Source organism: Numenius arquata, chromosome 4 (assembly GCF_964106895.1).
Source record: "Numenius arquata chromosome 4, bNumArq3.hap1.1, whole genome shotgun sequence".
Lineage (NCBI taxonomy): Eukaryota > Metazoa > Chordata > Aves > Charadriiformes > Scolopacidae > Numenius > Numenius arquata.
Window position 1 is genome coordinate 54,632,051 of NC_133579.1, and position 22,620 is coordinate 54,654,670.

Genomic DNA, 22,620 nt, shown 5'->3' on the forward strand with positions numbered 1-22,620 from the left:
GTTAAATGAAGAGTATCATTGCTTTTTTACAGTGTGGATTTGAGACACTAAAATCTGAGACAGAGCCCACTGAAGTGAGCTGAGGTTCTGTCATTGTCCTCCATGGCCTTTGCCTCACCATCCTCAATATTTTGGCGTTATGAGCAATTGTTGCTTTAATAGCTTTTATGTAATTTGCATATAGAAATTTATCCTTTGAGCAGTTTTCTTTTATACTCTAGAATAAAGGTGGTTAGTGGCACGGTCATAGGGTGAATGACAACTTGAGTGTATTATTCTATAAATAAATAATAACTGCAATCTTTAAGACAGAAAAATGACAATTATTGCTTAGCCCTGTGGGGTTAGCATTCATTATGCACAGCACTTCGGAACTACTGAATTCTATGGCTAGTAAAGTAGGAAGTGTAAATTACTTCTCAGAAAATTGTTTTAGTTAAATGTATATCACTTTGATTTAAAATACTTTCTTACAAGCTGTCTGCTCTTGGTAAGGGAAAACTCATGCAAGAGATAAATAGCTAGATAAATGTTATGCAAATGACAACAAAGAACTGTATTTCAGATGTGGTTTTTTTGTCAATAGATCTTAAGTGATACTGGAGGAATAGTTAGCTTTTTCAGAGGTAACATAAAATTTATCTTGGCATTGTTCTCCATATCTTGAATTGCTGTGAGTGAGCTTGTATTATGATATATGTGAGAGTATCCTGAAAGAAGATAGTAATATCTACTGGCTCGCATGCCCATTTCAGAATACTAGTTTCTGTGCACTACTGTAAATCTGATTAGCCAAAGAATCTTGAAAAAATCATTTCACCACTCTGTGCCCATTTCTTCTCCCACCATTTTTTGTTTTCTCTGCCTGGATTATAAGACATTTGCTAGAGCATTTATTTATTTAACTGTGATGTGGAAAGTGCCTGCAATAAACACTCAGCTCAGGGAGTGTCTTTGGACATAAAAAGGAAAATAAAGATCCTGACTGCATTTAAGTTAAGTTCCTAACTGCATTTCACCAGGTTCATAAGTGCTTGGTGAAACTAGGCCCTTTTTTCTCTGACTGCTCCCTCCACTGACAGCAGAATAAGTGAATGAGGAAACTCAGTGATTTTAAAGAAAGTTTTGCTCTTGTTTTCCTCAAATTAGTTAATTTTCAGTGACACTAAAGCGGGGTTATATGCTCAAAGTCTTTGAAGGAAGGTGAAATTATAATGTAAGAAGAAACAGCCAGTATATTTACACAGTCAAGCATGTACAACCTCATCTGCTGTTCTGGGCTTGAAAAAGATGTAAATGGAGAGACTGGAAAGGAAGAAGGATACAGTTAAGCTGAGAGACACTCGCTTGAAAGAAGAGTATTTGCAATAGGATCAACAAGGTAGATGTTTAATTCTAGATATGTTCATTTTAATCACTCAACATATATTTTTTTGTATTTCCAGTCATCTATAAGCCTGCCATTTCTCTAGGAATCCAAAGATACTATTCTATAAAAAATCCCGTGAGTTACATAAGCAGGATAGCCTGGAAAAATATGGAGGCAATGGTGCTGCATTAAAAGATTTGTATTATAAGTATCTGCATGTTATTAGCCATATTTTAACATGAGACAAAACTTAAAAAACAATAATACATAAAACATATGTTTATAATATTGACAATCCTAGTTTTATCTCCAAAATTCCAAAATTTCAAAGAAAATAGAGAATTTTACTACCACAAGGAAAAAACATCCAGAATTCCTTATCCCTTCCACTCACTCTTTCTACTCGCATTGCACAGCTGTATTTCAGCAGAGGAATGGCCACATCTTTATGTGTTAGAAAAGGATTTTTGTGAGTAAGAATACAGGATTATGGTCTATTTTTTGTGCTCTTATCCAACTAACATCATCATAACTGGTGTGGAGGGTTTTTTGTCAATCTCATTACTATTGCATTTTATAATTGAAATATCCTGAGTACTTTTGCTCAATCATCAGGGAGCAACCATCATTGACAGAAATGCAAGCCTTCATTTGGTTTTACTGGTAGGATTTGACTGTAATTTGTATCAGTTTTGTTGTCTTAGAATTTGGTTCTGTAGATATTTCTTGGTGAGTATTCAACTGTAATTCAACTGTTTAATTAATAGAATAAAATTTCGTGTCAATACAAAGATATCCTTATCCTGGAACACTCTTGGAAAGTCAGGCATGAAGACTTTTTTCCATATATATTTTGCAATGCAAAGTAAGAGTAACTATTTTTGTGTCATTGTAAATGTATCATCCTAAACGTTTGCGGAATACTGCTAGTTAATATAGAGAGGAAAGGCTATCTTTGAGTCATCATTGCATTACCTACCTCCTGTGCCTTTGGACAAGCCAGAAGGCAGCTGTTGCTTAATATGAGTTCTCTTGGGAAACCATGGTGTAGTACATGTAAGGTACATTGTGACTGTGCCTTCTTTTTCCAAATTTGATTGCCCTGTCCTTTAGTGTTCTTTGTAAAGCTCATTGCAAAGGAGGAACATTTTCCTTGTCTTCTTTTGTTGCCTTATTTCTACTGTACGAGTCCTTAGAATAGTAATCAAAGTTATATTCTACGTTGAAAACATAGGGTTTTAGCCATGCCGTTCCTGGCAAGTAGATTGCTGACTCAAAAAATCAACCTGACAAACCTGAGATATATGACAAATTCCGCTGCTTAAGACAGTAACCAGGAATTGCTGAAGAGAAGCATGTATCTCAGATTCAACTGAACAAGGAAGAGAAAGGAATGGAAATGGCTTTGTAGTTTAGAGAAGTACTCTTTTGAATGGGTATAGGTGTTGGGGTACCCTAAGCTGCAGAGTTGGACTCCCTCTATTGAGTGTTAACTCTTACCCCATGAATTATTTTTTGCACAATGGTTCATGCACTGTGGACATGTGTGAAGTTCAGTTTCTTGAAGTACATTATTGAAGGAAAACCAGGTATCTAGCAATGTGGGTAGGTAAATTAAGGAAATTGTTCTGTTAGCATTAACCACTGAAATTCTGGCTTAGGTTTAACATAAGCACCTAAGCACATTTTTGACTCTGAGAGATTCAGACTAAGGGGACCCAGTCTCTTATCTCATAGTCTTCACTCAAGCAAAAGCTTGCCAAATCTACTTGCCCAGATAGGAGCTTCCTGGCTGATAGCTGCAGGAAGTGAGAAATGATAGTTGAATCCTCATAGTTGTAGATTACCCCTTATGGAACAGTATTTCCTAAAGCCACAATTGTCCAAAGGTGTTTGTACACTACTTTACATAAGGAAACACAGCAACAGAGTCATTCACAGTGCATAAAGCTGACAATGCGTGAAGTCTGTGCAGAATGGAGGCCTGAGTGAGCTGCTGTGCTGAAGGTACATCAGCCTCTGTGGCTGGTAGAAAACAAAGTTAGTAAGTTTTTTTCCTGTCTTTGTCTCTGATGTGGAAATCAAAGTTTTATGCAAAAACTCAAAACATTATCAAGGTACCTCCCAAGAGCACCAGTGCTAGAAACCATTTGTCTTGGAGCTCTTACAAGATGTCAGCAAATATTGGACAACTTTTGGCTCCTGTTCATGTAGTTGTAGTCTTCCCTCAGGTTATGCCACTGAGGATAGAAAATGTTTAATGTTAGTTTTGATAACAATTTTAATCACAAGGTTTACAATAACAAAACAAAAAAAAGTTGGAAATCCACACATAATCTTTTCAGTATTTTTTCTTACTTCAAAAAAGCAAAAATTCTTGTTTAAAGGTCTGTTGTAGAAGGGCCATCTTCTTTCTTTGTTCCTCTGTATTACAAATGTGATGTATTTCACACCTTTTCATTAAAAAGAAGCTTGTCCTGTATCCTTACAGAAACATTGGATGATTCCCAAACAGGGATACTAGAAATTCAATCTATTATTTCTAATACTGTATTTCAGACATGGGCTTTATTATCCTGTTAATGAAATCCCATATTCTGTAGATCAGTTCCTAATTCGGTTTTTAAAATTAAATAATTTTCTGTGTCGGCACACTCTCCTTAGACAAATTCTGACTATTGACTGAGACACAGTATATCATTACTAATGAGAAAACATAATGATAACTGTACACTAAGAACATTGCTAACTAAGAAGAATGTTTCAAAGTATTTCTAAAACACCATGATATTTTTATCTATATAATCCATATAAGTGAAGAGAAATTATAGAACTGATAAATTCATGCAGCCTTTCCAGGGATAAAAAGGAACCATGTAGATGGTGATACATCTTCTGATAATGCTGGCAAACTCATTAATGTACTGTGATATCCATTATATAGAACATCATAAAGATGAAAGCTATTAAATGAGAAAATGGTCTTGAGTTCTGTCTCAGTAAAGGAACTATGATTTATTACTCAAATTGATATAAGTAAAATGAAGGGTAAGTTGTACTTGTAATGCATAGCAGGGAAGTTCTAAGCTTCGCTTAAGTACAAGCAAGCACTCTGCCAGGTGCTTCAATGATAGAGCGACCATACCATCCAAAAGGTAGTTTCAGCCTTAGCACATTTGCTGACTGACAGACCTACTGAACAGGATAAAAATGCAAAAAATGGGGGAAGGAAAGTGCTGGTAAATGGGACTGCACAAACGACATCCACAACCGCCTGACAACATGATATGCAAAGGTTCACCTTTTAAAGAGCCTTAATAAATTGTCAATGCAGTACAAGAGCTGTAAAATTAGAAACTTATAAAATTCTTTTAGCCTGACAGAATTCCTCTAATAAGGAAACAGTGTTTTCATCCTTATTTCTTTCCTTCTTATCCTACTATCTGGACTCTGGAATGACGTATAGTGATTAAATATCACCAGCTTGTTATTACTGTCTTTCATTTTGCTTTTGCCATCAGTATCAGGCATCTTTTCTGCTGACTGCCTTCCTATTGCTCTCTGAGTGACCAGTAGAAAGCACTTGGTACTCAGACTCTCAGCTTCTGCTGTGATGTGCTGTGTGCCTCTTTTCTGTCATGTCGGATACTTGGAAAATGTGCCTTTCATTTCCTCAGTATTTTCCAAATGCTCACCATCTCAAGAAATGCAGCGGTAATCTACAATAGCTATGCAATACTTGTCACTGGATATGATGTTGCCTTTTCTCAGTATCAGGTCTGGAATTTCAGTGGGTTGTAGGGCCTTGCTCTCTCACCAGTCACTTTCCATTTTGCGCTCCTTATTATAGTCTATATGTATTGCAACTGAGCTGTCAAGCCTCACCAGTAGTTGCATACTCTGTATTTAGGTTTCAGCTGACCTTCTGTCCCCAGGCATATAGACTTTATCCAGCTCGTGAGACTAGCTTTAAAATCTTCTGGGATTGATCTCCAATGTTCATTTAAACAAAATTCAGTCTTGCACAAACCCATTTCTTCCCATCATACATTAATAGGAAAATGATCGCTTGTGTCGCTTTCTTGTTGTGATTCAATAAATCCTGAAATGCAATTTTGAATTTTTTTTTTCCCAGCCCACACTATTCCACTTCTGAATACTTTTGAATTGTCTGGAGACTTTGATGCAAAGACTTTTATACACGTTTGTAAGCATGTGTATGTTACTTGGCAGGCTGTGTCTTGTTTGCTGTATGTAGCATCATTTTTGACTATTTAGTTGTCTTATTCTCACCTTGCAGTACCATGAGTCATAGCAGACGTGTACAGTCATCAGCAGCACTTTTAAAAAAGTGTCATTAGAGGTTTTCTAATGGCTCATTATCAGAGTGCTTACCCGTCCTCTTTAATTGTGGAATCATTCCATTCCAAAAAATCCACAGCCAGAACTCCTCTAACAGCTGAGTGTTTTCTCCTCTTTAGCTGTCAAGGGTCTAAGCAGCGTGGGCTTCTAGCTGTGCTTCAGTACTCTACTGAAGCATTCTCACATTCTTATTAAAGCAGCTTTTCTGTAGTATGGCTTTGGTTAACAGTTCTCTTCACTCTGACAAATGCCTTCTTGTGGGTTTTTGATCATTTTCCATGCTGCTTCGGTGTGCACACATTCTATCAAAGACTCACAGACCTCAACAGGGTAGGAGCAAAGCTGAAGAGCGAATGCACTGTTCTTAGAAATCCTTGGGAAGTTTGTACATTCCTTGGCCTGGCCTTGCTCTTAGAGGGCACAATATTCACAAATTTATCACTAAATATGACAGAACTTCAACCATGCACATGCAGATGGTATGTGCATGTGCACGCAGACTGATTTGATCGCATGTCCTCCTCGTCCAGGTTCCATACTGGTAAATGCAGTTTTCAAGACCAGTCTTTGCTATGCTCAGACTCTTCAAGATTTGCTGCTGTTCTGTAATACTTCTACTCTCTTGTCACACCCCAACTCGCTGTAATTGTTATTTGAATACAGAAAATTGAAATAAGAGCAATTTGCAAAGGAATTTTTTAGGTCTTTGAGTAGGCAGGAAAATGGATAAAAGACTGAAGCAAAGTTAGGGGATTTTGATCTACAGAATTATCTTTAGTTCCAAGCCAGAATTTTCTATACACCGAGGAATGACAGAGACAGCTATTATATGGAGACTTTTTCTTCTGTTAAGATACTTATATAAAGTATACATGAGAGAGCAGTTTCACATCTATCTTAATTATTTCTTTGTATTTGATGCTTTTCTTTTGCAGCAATGATTCTGACTTTTTGTAATTGTGAACTTATAGATTTTTCTAGAATAAGTATTTTGTTTGTTTGCTTCCTTTTCTTTAGCATGTAATGTGAACATAACTCAATGTGATAGATCATTTATGGAAGCAATAGATCTAAGTGAAGCAGTGGTTGGGGAGTATGACACAAAAAGTCTATAAAGCAAACCAGGTGCTGCTGAGGACTCACTGTCTCTACGTTTCATGGGTTTTTTCTTTCTTCTTGCTCTGGTCTGGCTCCATTGGATAAATGCTCATTAACAGGTGAATTGCATTATGGTACCTCCTGAACCTTGTTGTGTTGGGTTTTTTTCATCCAGAAAGATGAATGAATGATACATCCAAGAGTTTTTGTGGTCTGAGACTTTCTCTCTAAAATGGTATAAAGCACAGTAGGTATTATCAATGGATTGATTTCAAAAGCACACTTCAAAACCTGACTGAAACACTAATTTAGATGCATCCACTTTGCAAAAGAAAAAAACAAAATCAAAAAACTGGAATGAGCATGTTTTACTATCAGATTGAAAAGCCAGATTGGAGTTTGCTATCCATGAAGCTGCTGTTGTCAGTGTGGGATCTTATCAAAAGCCACATAAAGGGGAATCAGTCCCCAAGGTATGTATTATGCAACACCACTCTAGGAGAGGGAAAGCAACCTAGCAGCCTTGTTATTGGTTAGTCTTTTTCAACATGCTTGTCTAGGTAAGAGAATAACAAAAAAGACAGCATAGTTCATATAGAACAGGACAAGAATGCTTCTTGTACTAATAGACCAAGTTAATATGGACAGAATAACTATTCTCTGAATCTTATTGTGCCCAGATCCTGCTATGTACTTTTGCATGTTAATTTCCCTGTGTTTGTGAATAGTCTGCCCCCATCCTGCAATTCAAACCAAAGTATGAACATTTTCCTAATTATTTTGTAGTGTTTATACAAGTGTCAGTAAAAAGCAAAAGGAGTTGTATTTGGGGGGGTGGGGATTACAAAAAACGAGTGATTCATGTGAAACAACTCTAACATAGACACATTAGAACTGGGTTGACACTGTAGGGGCTAAATCGCTAAATAAACCACTAGAATCTTTGCTTTTGACTTTTGGTAGTTAGGTTTTGCCCAAGAAATTTGATATTTCCTTTTGATAACAAAAGTAAAATATAACTCTGGAAACACAAAAATACTTTTAATAAAGTAAAACTTTTTTTGTTAAAGGAATCCTCCCAAGAGTTCAGTCAGTCCAGATACAGGCGGTGTTTCTTTTTTGTTTGAAAATGATAAATCTCTATCACAGAATCATAGAATGGTTCGAGTTGGAAGGAACCTTAAAGATCACTGAGTTCCAACCCTGTATATAATAACTGATTTATACTCTGCAGTGCAAGCAAACAGGTTTTTTCTCATCAGATTCTATCTTTCACTCCCCTCCCAACCAAAAAAAAGTTGCATCATTTTGTTTTGTATTTAAGTGCTTTGTCATATTTGGAGGAAACATAGGATAAAGCTCTTAGAATTTTATATTTTAAGCACAGAACTATTTGAGGTTTAATGCATATTTCTAACATACAGTAAGGAAAGGTAATATTCCTCAGGTTCTTAAATAATCCATGTACATTTCTTTTCAGACTGGAGCCCTTTATTAGCTGAACAGAACACCATCATGTCTTCAGGCAACTTGTATTATATATTCAATGACTGTAGTTTAAACTAAAACATCAAGATTAAGCTCTTCAAAACAGCCTAAGGGGTTTAATTTCATTATATTCAGGATGAAGAATTTCACTGGGATCTAGATCCCTAACTCCCTGGGGTGTGTTTAAAATACTATCCAAAATTCTGATTTTATGAAAATCAATTTCAATTGGAAAAAAAAGTTGCCTTAATGGCTCTAAGTTTATTGCCTGCCATCTATTGTGGTTTCTAGGCCACACCTGATAAATTGTGACTTGAATTATCTGCTTTTTCTTTAATGTCAGCTAACTATTCAGTTGGCCTTTTTTGCCATCGCTAGGAAACTTCATGCAAATCAGGCATCCAACAGGTTTATTTGACTACACCTTAGATAATTTGGCTTTTGCTGACACTCATAAAAACACTATAGTATAGTTAGGATAATTTTCATATCTTGGTTTGAATTTAATAGAGATTATATGTTCAAAATGAAATTGTTTTTTAAATGTTAAATGTGCAAATGTCCCTGGAAAGATGATCATGTCTAAAAATCAGATATTCTAGTAATTGAGTAAATGTAAAAGAAAGCATCATTCCTTAAGCCTTTGCTAATGGCGCTGCTCAGTCTCCTTACAATAGAGAAGTTTTCAATATATATTGTTATCAGCTAGCCACGGGATTATGGTCTGTATTCTGGAAAGTCTCCTAGGCTGACATATGTTTAATGTTACTTCTCTGAAGGTGAATGGGGACTAGCTTCTGATATAAACAAGAGAGAACAAAACCAATCTGCAGCCCCTATACCTATGAAGGGTGAACCTAGAGAGATGAACTGTTGAACAATGAATGTGCTGTCATGTCCCACTCAGAAAGGAGGGGAGGTAAGTGACTCAGATTCGTAAATCCCCAGCAGCATGGACTAATGTGAGACAAATCTCAAGGTCTATATACAAACATTTATTAGGTTAGTAACCAGGTCTTAACTAGGTCCACGATAATTAGTTGGGTATATAACAAGTTATGGCAAGTGGTTGCATACGCATTGTGTTAATTAGCAACAGGTATCGAACAGTTGTCTCAAGTTGCTCCCCCCTCCTCAACGTGACGTGCAGCATGATTTTGGGTGGGGAAACAAGAGCTACAGTCATATATGTTTAGTATGATTTTGATAATCTTCATTAGCATATGCAAGGATGTTAACTTTAATATGCATTTCATAGATAATGAGGCAAGGGTCAACACTGGACATAGAGTGTTCTTCAGAGAAACAGCTTGTCCTTCATGAGTCAAAACTGGGCTATTCCTTTTCTTTAAGCCAGGCACTACTTTTCTTTCTCACAGGAGGTAAGCAGCTGTTAGCCTTATCAGTTCCTTGGGCAGAAGGCCTGGTACTGTGAGTGCCTGAGACATTAAAGTCTCTCCAGGCTACTAAATTACGAGTGATCCCTTATACATGCATATCACATTTCTTTCATCTGAGCCACTAGTTAGTTCTTTTCAGTAACAGCATTTGCTAAGTCTCCTGGTTTTTTAGTCCATTAACATAAATAAGTTTTACCAACATGTCATTAAAAATACTCCTCTCTAAGCAGGAGTTGTTCAGTGGTGGACAATTCCTAAACTGTGAAGACAGATGAGTTTGAAGACCTTTTACTTCTATTAGGAGATAGATTCTGAGCCACGAAATGCAACATCAACAAAAATTTAAAATGCAGATGAAAACAATTTAAGTAAACATTGGATGAAATCTTACCCATGTAAGAACATCTAGGCAATGGTAAATGTTGACATTATTGTGGGATGGAAGACAGGCACTAGCTATTAAATGTAGTTTAGGAATAATCAGATAGGGCATATCTTGATGTAAAGATTAAATTTAAGTCACCAGATGCACTGTCATTATGCCTGATTTTTTTCTACTGCTGCAATCAGTCTTGAAGATGTTCGTACATGTTAAGCATAGAAGCCTGAACTTTCAGATATACCAGATAGCCATTTTATGATCTGACAGAATAAAACATATTAAGAGTAAATGTAATTTGTCATCAAAGGCTCAGATACCAAAGTACAGTGTACTGATATTGAAAATTTACGTAGCTCATATTGCTAAAGGTAATTATCAGAAAATTACACTTCATTTAGTCTGTGTACTGAAAAAAAGCTTTAGGAGACATTTAATTTCACACTATACCCCTTTAGCAGCAAGAGAACTGAATACAGCTAACCTAACATCTCACAAATTATAATAGGTTTTCCAATTTGAATGAATAAAAAATGTGATGAAGTTGTAATAAATGCAATTATCTCTCTGACTTGCAAGCCATTTAATGTTTTCTGAGGTCTAATTCAAAGATTTAAATTCCTTTTGCTTTTCTTTTAAAGTGTAGTGCTATTTATTCTAACTATAGAACATTGGTATCCAGAATAAAAAAATAAACAAATAAAACTTGATCAGGAAACACATGAAATACTCCACCTTTTTTTTTCTGAATTAGAGAGATTTGCTGGTGATGCTGTTGACATGTCACTTGGGACTTGATTCTGGGCAGTATTTCTCTATATTTTCATAATGAGAAGGAAAAATTGCAGTGTTATAAGTGTAGGCACAGTTTTTACGTGAGAAGTGATAAGGCCACAACTTTTATCCTCATGAAATTGTGATCTTATTACAATGAAATTTCTGTTTTATTAATCCATCACACTGTTAAAGCTGAGAACAGTTAGAATGCTCTACAGGATTCAATAGGGAGTATTATGGTTCAACACAAGTGTCTTAAAGGCCAGTTACCCATATGTCTCTCAGTTTCTAGGAAGACATGCACTGTGCTGACAGTCCAACCCATTATATCAATTGTTATGAACATCATTCTAGCTGACGTCCATTGCTTTGTAGTTTCTGAAGCATTACATGCTTTGTTCAGCTTTGCTCTTTTCATTGAGACTGTGTGGTGTAGTAGCTTCCCTCCATTTTACTTCATAGAAAGAGTAATATGAACATGGTTATCTTTAAGCACATTTAGTGTAACTTCATGAAGCACATTTTTCATGTACTGCAGTCTTAAAACTACTTCACATTTTTTTCTCAGTAGTATAATGATAAATCTAATGCTGCTGCCCAAAAATACACAGGTGAAAGAGATCCCTTCTGTTCATTGCCTTTTTGAATACTGCTGTTCATCCCCAAGGATAGATATAATTTTTGTTGTGAATCTTTTCTGGTTACCTGCTACACCTCTGAAGAATTTAATCTGTTCCATAATTCTTAGCATTTGTACTTCTTTTACTTATCCCTTTTTCTTCTTTCTTTCCATTTCTAGGTCCCTTTTTACTTAGGTAACTTCATTAGTAGTCACTGGAGATTATTACAGATACAAGTCAGAACAACATATCAGTGCTCTCCTCTTCTCTGAATCTAGACATCCCTCCACAGGAACAGGAGAAGCAGGGGCATATGTAGGTAGATGCATGTATATGCACCTGGGATGCAGGGTCTTGAGGTGCGTTGCAGAGAGCACCCCGGCAGTGTAAGCTCGGCTACTGAGAAGTCGAATGTGGAGCTTATGAGGACAGTAAGTGTTCCATATTAATGTTATTGAAAGAAATGTTTTATGTGGTAGAAGGAAGAGAACAGGAAGGCTAAAGTCAGGTTATGCAACGCTTTTCTGCAAAGTTTGGATCTCATGGTGCCTAGAGGAAAAAATATCCCTTCCACCCTGTCCAGGGAAACTAGACTGAAGCATGAGCCATGTCTTCCGTGGACATCTCTATGGATATCTTTTCCTCCTATGTAATGGTTGACTTGAAAAGTCATATACTTATGGGTTTGGAATACAATAGGAGAAGGCATATTCTTGTTGAAGTATTCAGCTTTGCATGAAATAATTAAATATTCATTTAATCAGAAAGAGAAAAAGAGTGAATTTATTGCCTACTGGTTAGGGAGGAATAATAAGAATTGCACTCTAGTCCTTTGCTTCAATAATACCTTAATATGAAATTCTTTAATATAAGACCCATAAGCATTCATTGGAAAAGGAACTGTGGCTCATGTCTCTCCTTTTATTATGAGGCTAGAGTAATTCTCATTACATCAGTCCATTTCCGATCCAATAAATATTTAATTATATATGCATACTGACAAATTTCAATAAGGCAAAATTAGAAAGCCAATTTCCCATCTTTGAAATACTCTACAGTTTGTTGGTGAGCACGTATACATTAGAGATTCAGGTGAGTCATGCAGATAAAATATTTGAGCTGGCTTCCACGCCTCCTGGGGACTGAATATAGATTAAACTATAGCTCAATAGATCTTCTTGCTCAGTTTTTTTCATTCTGATCCTGTATTGCTACAGTGTATATGCCAAGGAAAGTATCATGAAGTCCATCTAACTACAAGAGTTAGTTAATAGTTGTCAGTGAGGTATGAAGTATGTTGCCACTCCAGATTTACATAATCAGCTTGTTTGTTAGTAGAAACATAGGGAACTGCACTTCACAAATGTGAATTAAAGAGGTATTAAACTCAAAAGCCTGTCAGGCTGCCTTCATACAACATAATAAAGAGTATAAAAATAAATTCTTCCTTTATGTTCCTTTATCATTCTCTCTTTCACCTTCCATGCCCACCCACACCCAAATGCCTGTTTCAAAGATCTTCTCTGCTAGGTTTCCAAAGATGCAGTTTTTGACATTAATGGATTCACCTGAAGGTCTGAGGGCTATGTTTAGGTAGTGGTGAAATGTTTATCCACATTGACTTCTAAAGTTCACTTACTGACAAAATACAAAATCAAAAGGAAAGAATGCATATTCCTTCATGATATGAAATGCTTTTCAGTGAACTCCTTAGGCATTCATCTTTTGTAACAGCTACATAGCTTGCTCCATTATCTTTAAACAGGCTGTGCTTTTACTTGAAGTTAGACAAAAAATTAGGTGCTTGGCTGAGTAAGGACCATAAATCTTAAAAGAAATTTAGTATTATTGTCATTGGTTAAGCAGTTGATTGTTACCCAACAAGCATTAACTGTATTTTTTATGCTGATGGAGATGCACTTTATGCAGATAATTAAAGAAGAGCTTCAATTTTCATTATACGCTTAAGTATCTTCTCTTTTCAATCCCGATTAGATTTAATAGAGCTATTTGCATGCACATTTGATTGATTTGGAGGTTTGGCATGCAAACAAATTGACATTGTTAAAGTTATTGACTGACTTACCCAGTATTTCCTTATTTTATTGACCTATTGAAATATTGTCGGCACTATAACAAACCTTTTAGCTAAGTGCTAAACTTGAATCAATAAGTTTATTACTGCACTATTTATAGAATAACTAAACAATACAGATCTTAAGGGAATTTCACTGAATTTATGAATTAATAGTATAAGTTTTCAAATGACGAATCACTTTGAATGTTTGAATGTTAAAACAAGAAACAAACTTATCTGAATAGATATGTAAGACCAAACCAAAATAAAAAAGGCAGTTTGTGTTTGAATTTAACAAATAGAATCCTTTTTATACGAACAATTTACAATTGTCTCAGAAATAATTATGCAAACCTTGCATGAGACCTGTTTAAAGAACTGCTCATCCATATGACAAGTTCATGGTGCAAAAAGTAATAGGGACATCTGTACATCTCAGCTGTACAAAGAGGTTTTAGCACTGGATTTATTCTGGTGTATGCTAGTGGACAATTTGGGCTCTTGGTTTTTGAGACATTTCTACTTCTGTTTTAATAGGTTAAAACAGTGATGATGGGAAGAAAGGCTTGGACAAACTCTGGGTAGTAGAATTTACAAATTTATCAAATTAATTTAAATATTCACTACTCACTAGTCTCTCTGACTGTCATGAGAAACATTATTTGTAAGGATCTTGTACTTGTTGGTATTTTGGGAAGATTATTGCTGATAAGAAAAAGTGGAATTTACCAAGTGGCCTCAAGGTGACAAATTGAGATGGTTCAAACCAAAGAAAACTGAAATAAGGTAATAAGGTGCATAAGGTAATAAAGACATATATCTCACTGAGGCAATTTTGTACGCTTTCCAAACTGATCTGTACAATTCCCTGAAAGTGATCCATCCGCTTCTCATTCCGTAAAAGCCACATTAATTTCAATAACAGAAAGTTGTAAACTGGAGGGGGAATGTTTCTTTGAATTATTTCACCTAATTATCTTTCTAGTGAACTTAATTTAACAAAACATTCATCTGAACAAATACTGTAAGATGTAGATGTGGAAGTATCTCTGTGAACTATCTTCATGTTATATCTCCTCAGCAGTGTGTTAAAGTAGATTAACATCAACATTTCAATGAAAAATGACAAATATTTTTTGTTTCATTTCCCCAAATGCTTTAAAGTTAGGACTTTAAGAAAACATGACATTTTCATAATTGGGTTGAATGAATGCAGAATTTCATGTATAAATCTGGAAAATAGTTCTGAGTATTAAAAAAAAAACCACAAACACAATGCAAAAAAGTAGCAGATAAAAATCATAGAATAGAATGAGCGGGGACATCCTCAACTAGATCAGGTTGCTCAATGCCGCATCCAACCTGACCTTGAATGTTTCCGGGGATCCATCTACCACCTCTCTGGGCAATCTGTTCCAGTGTTTCACCACCCTCATTGTAAAAAATTCATCTTAATTTACCCTCTTTTAGTTTAAAACCATTATGCCTTGTCCTGTCGCAACAGGCCCTGCTAAAAAGTTTGTCTCCATCTTTCTTATAAGCCCCCCTTCAGGTATTGAAAGGCTGCAATACAATCGGTCTCCCCAGAGCCTTCTCTTCTCCAGGCTGAATAACACAAACTCTGTCAGCCTGTCTTCATAGGACAGGTGTTCCAGCCCTCTGATCATTTTTGCGGACCTCCTCTAGACCCATTCCAATAGGTCCGTGTCCTTCTTAATTTGGGGGCCACAGAGATGGATGCAGTCCTCCAGATGGGGTCTCACCAGAGTGGTCTCACCTGCCTCAGGAAACACTACTGTGCACCAAGATCTACTGCTGAGGAAAGTGCTCTGGAGAAGGTCCCCTCAGCCAGGACTGCTTATGAATTCTGGAGAAAAAGAAAAAAAACAAACAGAAAAAATGATTGGGTGCACCCTCAGCAACTTTGGCGATGACACCAAGCTGTGTAGTGCAATTGACATGCTGGAGGGAAGGGATCCCATCCAGAGGGACCTGGACAGGCTTGAGAGGTGGGCCCATGTGAACCTCATGAAGTTCAAGAAGGCCAAGTACAAGGTCCTGCACCTCTGTCAGGGCAATTCAAAGCAGAAATATGGGTTGGGCGGAGAATGGATTAATAGCAGCCCTATGGAGAAGGACTTGTGTGTATTGGTTGATGAGAAGCTCAACATGAACTGGCAATGTGTGCTCACAGCCTAGAAAGCCAACCACATCCTGGGCTGCATCAAAAGAAGCGTGGCCAACAGGTCAAGGGAGGTGATTCTACCCCTCTACTCCGCCCTCACAAGACCTTACTTGAGGCGCTGTGTCCAGCCCTGTGGCCCCCAACATAACAAGGACATGGATCTGCTGGAGTAAGTCCAGAGGAGGGCCAAAAAGATGATCAGAGGGCTGGAGCACCTCTCCTATGAAGACAAGCTGAGAGTTGGGGTTGTTCAGTCTGGAGAAGAGAAGGCTGGAGGGAGTCCTTATAGCAGCCTTCCAGTACTTAAGTGGGTCTACAGGAAAGTTGGAGAGGAGCTGTTTACATGGGCATATAGTGATAAGATGAGGGGTAATAGTTTTAAACTGAAAGAGGGGAGATTTATGTTAGATCTTAGGAAGAAATTCTTTACTCTGAGGGTGGTCAGACATTGGAACAGGTTGCCCAGAAAAGTTGTGGATGCCACATCCCTGGAGGTGTTCAAGGCCAGGCTGGATGGGGCTTTGAGCAACCTGGTCTAGTGGGAGGTGTCCCTGCCCATGGCAGGGTGTAGGAACTCGATGATCTTTAAGGTCTCTTCCAACCCAAACCATTCTAGGATTCTATGATTGATTCTGTGATTCTATGATTCTATGAATGAAAGGTGCAAACACCAAAATTATTAGTAGATATATTTTTTTCTCTTAGATGTTAAGAGCAAAATTCTTTACCTCAGACAAACACAATATTGTTTTAGGGAACTAAAGGTATAAAAGCAGTTAGGCTTTCTTGCTCTTAGTCTCAGAAGGCACAAATTCATGGATGAAATTCTGTGCTCCTTCACTCCCTCTCTTTTTTCCTAGAGACTAGTAAACATCCATTCGACATTAGAAGACCACTTCATATAGGTTCTATATCTACATGAAAATAGTGAGAGAGTCTTCTTTTGTATCGGTTAGATATTGGTTAAAAACTTACCTTTGTTGTGGGTTTAGTTCTATAAGGTGTCTGTCAGATGTTCAATTTATTACAAAGTATATAACTAGTTAGAAAAACTGACCAACCCATCTAGGACTCCCAGGGTGGATGGATAGTAGCTTCTTCATAATGAAAAGCACAGTTTCTTTTGTAGTAATTGTTTGAGAAAAAGTCATATTGAAAGCTTTTTTGAGTGAAAATAATATAGAAAATGAAGTAGGTTGAAGATACGACTTCAAATTTGATTAAAACCTACTGAATATTACCTTAAAATATTAGGGGGAAAATGTGTTTTTGATATGAATGCCATTCTGCATGGTTTTCCATATTTTTATATAACTGTATTGATCCTGATAAAAAAGAACTGAAAACGTATAAAGAAGAAAAGTTATTAAAGGCTTTATTCATAATGTTTACCTGTAATTTCTTCATCTGTCCCTTACAACTCTTTTCTGCTGTAGAAAACATTTGCTCTACACATACTCCAAGACATGGGCCTGTACTTTTAAGCCATGTTCAGTAGATGTAAATTGCACATCAAACGGCAGTCTTTAACAAATTAAATAAATCAGGACACAGACTCTATCAAAACTAACATCAGTGAGTTACTGTAAATGCAATAGTACATGAGAAGAATCTAATAAAATGGTTATGTAATGCATTTATCTGCATGATAGTAGACACCTTTGTACAGGCTGCTAATCCATTTTATATGTGTTATTTGTTGATTGACTAAAGAGCTTCTGAGCCAACTTTTGCAAGACGATAATACTTCCTCATGAACAACCATATGTCAATTTTAACTGTCTTTAAAACATTTTTCTCATTTTTCTAAAACATTTTATAAAAATATAATAACTGAAGTGTTTATCAAGCTGCAGGTTATCTGTGATGGCTGGATCACAGGAATATAAGTGCGATCCTTCCTTCATTCTCTTTTCCCAGTGTTTTTTGCTGTTCCGGTGCCATTAATAAACGGGAAGTCACATATTAAATGTGATGAGGTCTTGACATTATTTTCTTCCTACTGATATTCAAGATAAAATTGTAAAGACAATCTTGAACAAGAGAGAAAATTCTGCAATACTCATTAAAAAGCAGAGAAAAAATTCTCAAATATTAATTAAATATTATAATGAAGTAATTTTACCATGCTTGGCTTTATTTTTGTATTTAATTTCCAGGAACATATCAGCAAGTAAGGTTTCCAAAACCATACATGTACCTTTGAAAGTCAAATGCCAGATGCTTTATACATATATATATGTATAAACCATTCTGGTGCTATTCACTTAAATGAAACTATAAGAGCTTATATTTATCTGAAGATTTTCCCAGCATTTTATTCTCTCAGAAAAAATGTCTTGTGCAGACATTTAATCAGAGAAAAGAAGCAATTTACTTTGACTTATTGAGTCAATCACAATCAATGGGTGCATCTTGAAGATGTACAATCTATAAAGCAAAATTTTTAGAAAGACATTCGTTGAATATATTTGAATAAACAATTCATTAAGTAAAACTATGGTCTGCTCACAAATTCTACAAGCAGAAAAAGAGATTTAATTACCTAATAAATAATTTACAAGAAATTATTCCTTCTTCTATATTACAATCTAAGATTTCCTTTAAAATTATTTTTGTTAACTCATTCCCACATAATTACTAATCCCATGATGGTACACACTATACTGATTTTATAAGTGGTTTTAAAATATGCTTGTGACATATACCTTGCATGTGATATAGTTTATTATTAAAATATTTTCCATCTAAACTAATAAGTTGATGCTATGGTTCTTTGTTGTGAATATGTTCTATTCAAATATATGCATTTATCATTTAATGCTCAGTTTTAGTACTTACTGTATGTACTTGTGTTGTGTGTTCCATTTTTTTTTCCAAAAACTCAGTTGTAGTAATACACTTTAACCCCGAGCCAGTTAGTGGAGTATAATACCAGTGTTACAGTCTAAAAATAAAATACTTCATGTTAAAACAAAGGATGAAGAATCAGGGAAAGAACTTGGGCTGTAGTCACAGATCTTTCACAGTAAATGACAAATCAGAGTGTAAAATTTTGTGTTGGCCACTTATTGAGTAGACAACTGGTACAAAATATTCACATAACAGTATCTGTACACCTCCTGTCATGAAATTCCACCAGGCCAGATAGGTTGGATTCTGGCAAAATAATGCCCATACTCATTTTCACTGATAAAAATAAGCGTTGTTCAAAAAATACAAAATTGCTTTGAATTTTTTAAAATTATTGTTAGGCTGGCTATTCCACTTTCAGAACTATATTTGGATTTTTTTTCTTTTTCTTTTTTCCAGGTTATGTCATCATAATAACATTTCTCATTATATTTGGGATTTTTTATTAATAAGAAGGATCCTTGAGGTTAGCTTGTCTTCATGGAGATGGAAATATAATCTAATATAAAGAGAAAATAAACTGGCTGCACAAATCTGTTTCCCTGCGTAATAAGTCTTTCCCTTTTGTGGTGTATAAATTGATATATTGCCCTCTTAATTCAAACTCTGGAAATATTCACTGACCTAACTTACCTGCTGCAGAATGTAATAGAGGAAAGTTTCAAAAATATTTATATTGTCTGAGTCTTCTGGAAAGCTTAATTAAAGGAAATCCATCAAGCCCACTTCACTCTTCAAAAAGTGATTAAACACACTTTCTACTCTGATAATTATGCTATTTAGACCTTTTAACTGATTAAATCCCTTTTCTAAAATAAATTCTAGATAGGAATTACTTTGCTTCCAAAAAAAAAAAAAAAAAAGAAAAGAAGTAAATTAATGTATTTCCAGATTGCAGTTTGTGGTTTTTTCCCAGCAACAGATGAGATGGATCCATGGTCTTTAGATGTAATTTTATGTCTAGTTTGTATCAGTGAATTGCCATCTACTTTTTTATGCATTTACCTCATATTCTTAAAAGTTCTTGTAAGCAAGACGTCAAAAGCCAGGTCACAAAAAAGGAGATGACATGGAGCCTGAAAGAGATTATGAACCTATTTCAGACCCTAATGAAGTCAATGAAAAGCATCTTAGTGACCACAGCAGACTTTGCATCGTTCCCTAATCTAATTGTGATATGCTATCTAGGAAGCATAAGATTTTAAACTTCAATTTAAAAAAAATGTTATGGAACATTAGGGTGGCTTATCTGAAAAAAAACCCAAGATGCATTGTGAAATGGACCTTACCGTGAGATCTTTGCTGACTCGTGTTTTGATAGTCTGTAACAGCCCCTGTAAGTCAATAAAGAAAGGAAAGTGACTGAGTTCCTGGTACAAAGTATGTAATGAGAATGAGACTTTAACTACCAGACAATCAAGGTCTGATCCAATTCTCATCAAAATCAATATGAAATGTATCTGTTAGCTTATAATTTCCTTTGCTGAATGATGAGGTCTACAGAGCTGCAACAATAAGGTTTTGCTAATGATGTTGGAGACGAGACTGTCAGTTAATGTCTGTGAAGATGGGTGCCAGAGTCCTGCGGCAACAGCTGGGACACTTAAATAGTTTCAGAAATCTCTAGGCAGGCTTACAATAATAGGAAAGTAATAGTTTAAATAGAACACTTATACTTCACAGGAACTAATTTGATGAACACCAAACTTTGAATGCCAATTATTTATCGCTTTTTGTGCTAATTAATCACAGTTTGCCACAGGTTGGCTTTGTGGACTGACAGAAAATCGTTGTAGGCAAGAACAGTTTTTTCCACTCAAATTTGGTTTGGGATCATGGATTAATGATACCGGATGAACATCCTCTGAAAGAGAAAGATGATACTGCAATATGCCCAGGTGAAAAGAAACAACTTTCACAAACACTAAGATCCTGCAGTGAAGAGTGCTTGTCTGCAATATAAAGCAACGATATGTGGTAACTAGGTGATCATTTGTTAGGAATAAGAGAAAAAGAGAACCTCCATGGCTGTCCAACTCATAGATGTCTCTGAATGTGGCTCAAGAGGTTCCACTTCATGAAATCTCTTGAAATCTAAGGAAACAAGCCTGGATTATGAAGATGAGATTATATTTTTCTCTATTCTCTACTTTAAAAAGTTTCTGGATCTCTTTTATGTTCTACTGACTTGTAGAACATTGCTCTGGCCTACTCAAAATCTGTCAGAGAATATAATAAAACCAAAACATTTTCTCATCTGAACTAAGCAATGTAGTATTTGGAGATGCTCCAGTTGAGACTGAGTTTTGTTTTCCTTTTTATTTGTGCTGAAAAGCTAAGTAGACAGGTAGAAGAAAGTATTACTTCCTGTTCTCTGTGGAATTTAACATTACTTTTAGTTTGAAGTTAAAGTAATTTCCAGATACTATTTTTTAGGAGAGTCTTAAGGTACTCCAGCAAATGAGATAAGGCTAAAGATGGTAAGAATCTTTTTTGGTTACTTCTTTAACAAGGCATCTTTTTTTATAGAGCTCCTTGATACACTATGACTGAATTTAATGCAAACAGTTCTGGAAGCCAAGTTTTTAATAAGGATTGAAATACTGAGTGTAGTTCTCATTTTAGAAAATCTAGTTTTGTGTGAAAAACAAGCTGACTTCCTTTCCAATATATGGAAATCTATGTTCTTAATGATTAGGTAGCCATATTCTTGTCCTTGTTTCTCTTCGTTGGGGTGTCTCTACTTAGTTGCCTATCAAAATAGATAGGTAAGCAGAGTCAAATAAAATCTTTATTTAATCAGATTTAACCAATTTGGGTTATTGTAGATACTTATGTTTAGATCTGATTCCCTAAATCAGGAAGAGGAAGAACTACATTAAAAAAAAAAAAAAAGTAAGTCTATGCAAACAGGAAACACTTGTTCCAGAACAAAAAGCAGCATGTAAGTGGGTAAATACTAAAGCATACTTTGAGATTTTTCAAGTGCTCTTTTACTGTAGCAGAAAATTCATCAAGGATTACGTTTCTACCCCAGGACTGGTGATCTACTGATAGGTGTCAGCTTTGTTATGCAGGACCTCTATTAACTGGATCATGTATGCTATGATTTTGATTTTGTATCACATTGAAGTAAAGAGATTGGGAAAAAATGTGGGTCAGATTTGACAGATGCTGTCTGCATTTTCATGAATTTTAATGACACTGTTGTAAAACAAAATGGCAAGGACCCATTACACTTTCACAAAAAAAAAAGAAGTGGAAATAAAATTTGAGAGACTTTTGGACAAAAGTGAATTACAGGCATCTTTCAAAATCTTGCAGTCACACAATCCCCTTTCTAATGACATTTGTTATGGTTTTTTTTTTTTTAAGTATTTATCATTAATTTGATTTTTTTAATGGATCTTTGAAGTATTTGAGGTCAACTACTCATTTGCTGTGTGATTTATTTTTAAAGGTGGAAGTGATCATATCTGCAATACTGTTGCTTGTTTGAATTGCTTGTGTAAGCATGCGAAAACTCTCAAGGTGCTAGATGACAGTTCCTGAATATTTTTTTGTGTGAGCTTGTCCCTTTCCTTCTCCTTGTTTCAGTAGTTTTCATGTCTATACAAGGCGGCTGAGAAAATATATCTGCCTGGATTAAGCCACCAGTTACAAGAGTGTGCTGTTTGTGTGCATTTGTATGCGTGTGTACACACCTGGTTGGAATTAATGCATACAATTAGTAGGAAATTTTACTTTTGCAATATAAAAATATTTTCTTCATAGAAACAGTGAGTCCCTCAGCTAGAGAATGGGCACGTTATTGTTGTCTGAAATTACAGATACTGAAATAAGCATTGTCTGGGATGCACTGTGGAACAAGGGGTACTCACAGAATGAAAGCTGGACAAAAGGAGGAGTGAGGAGTCGGCAGAAAAAAGGGATGAGGTATGAGACTCCTTAT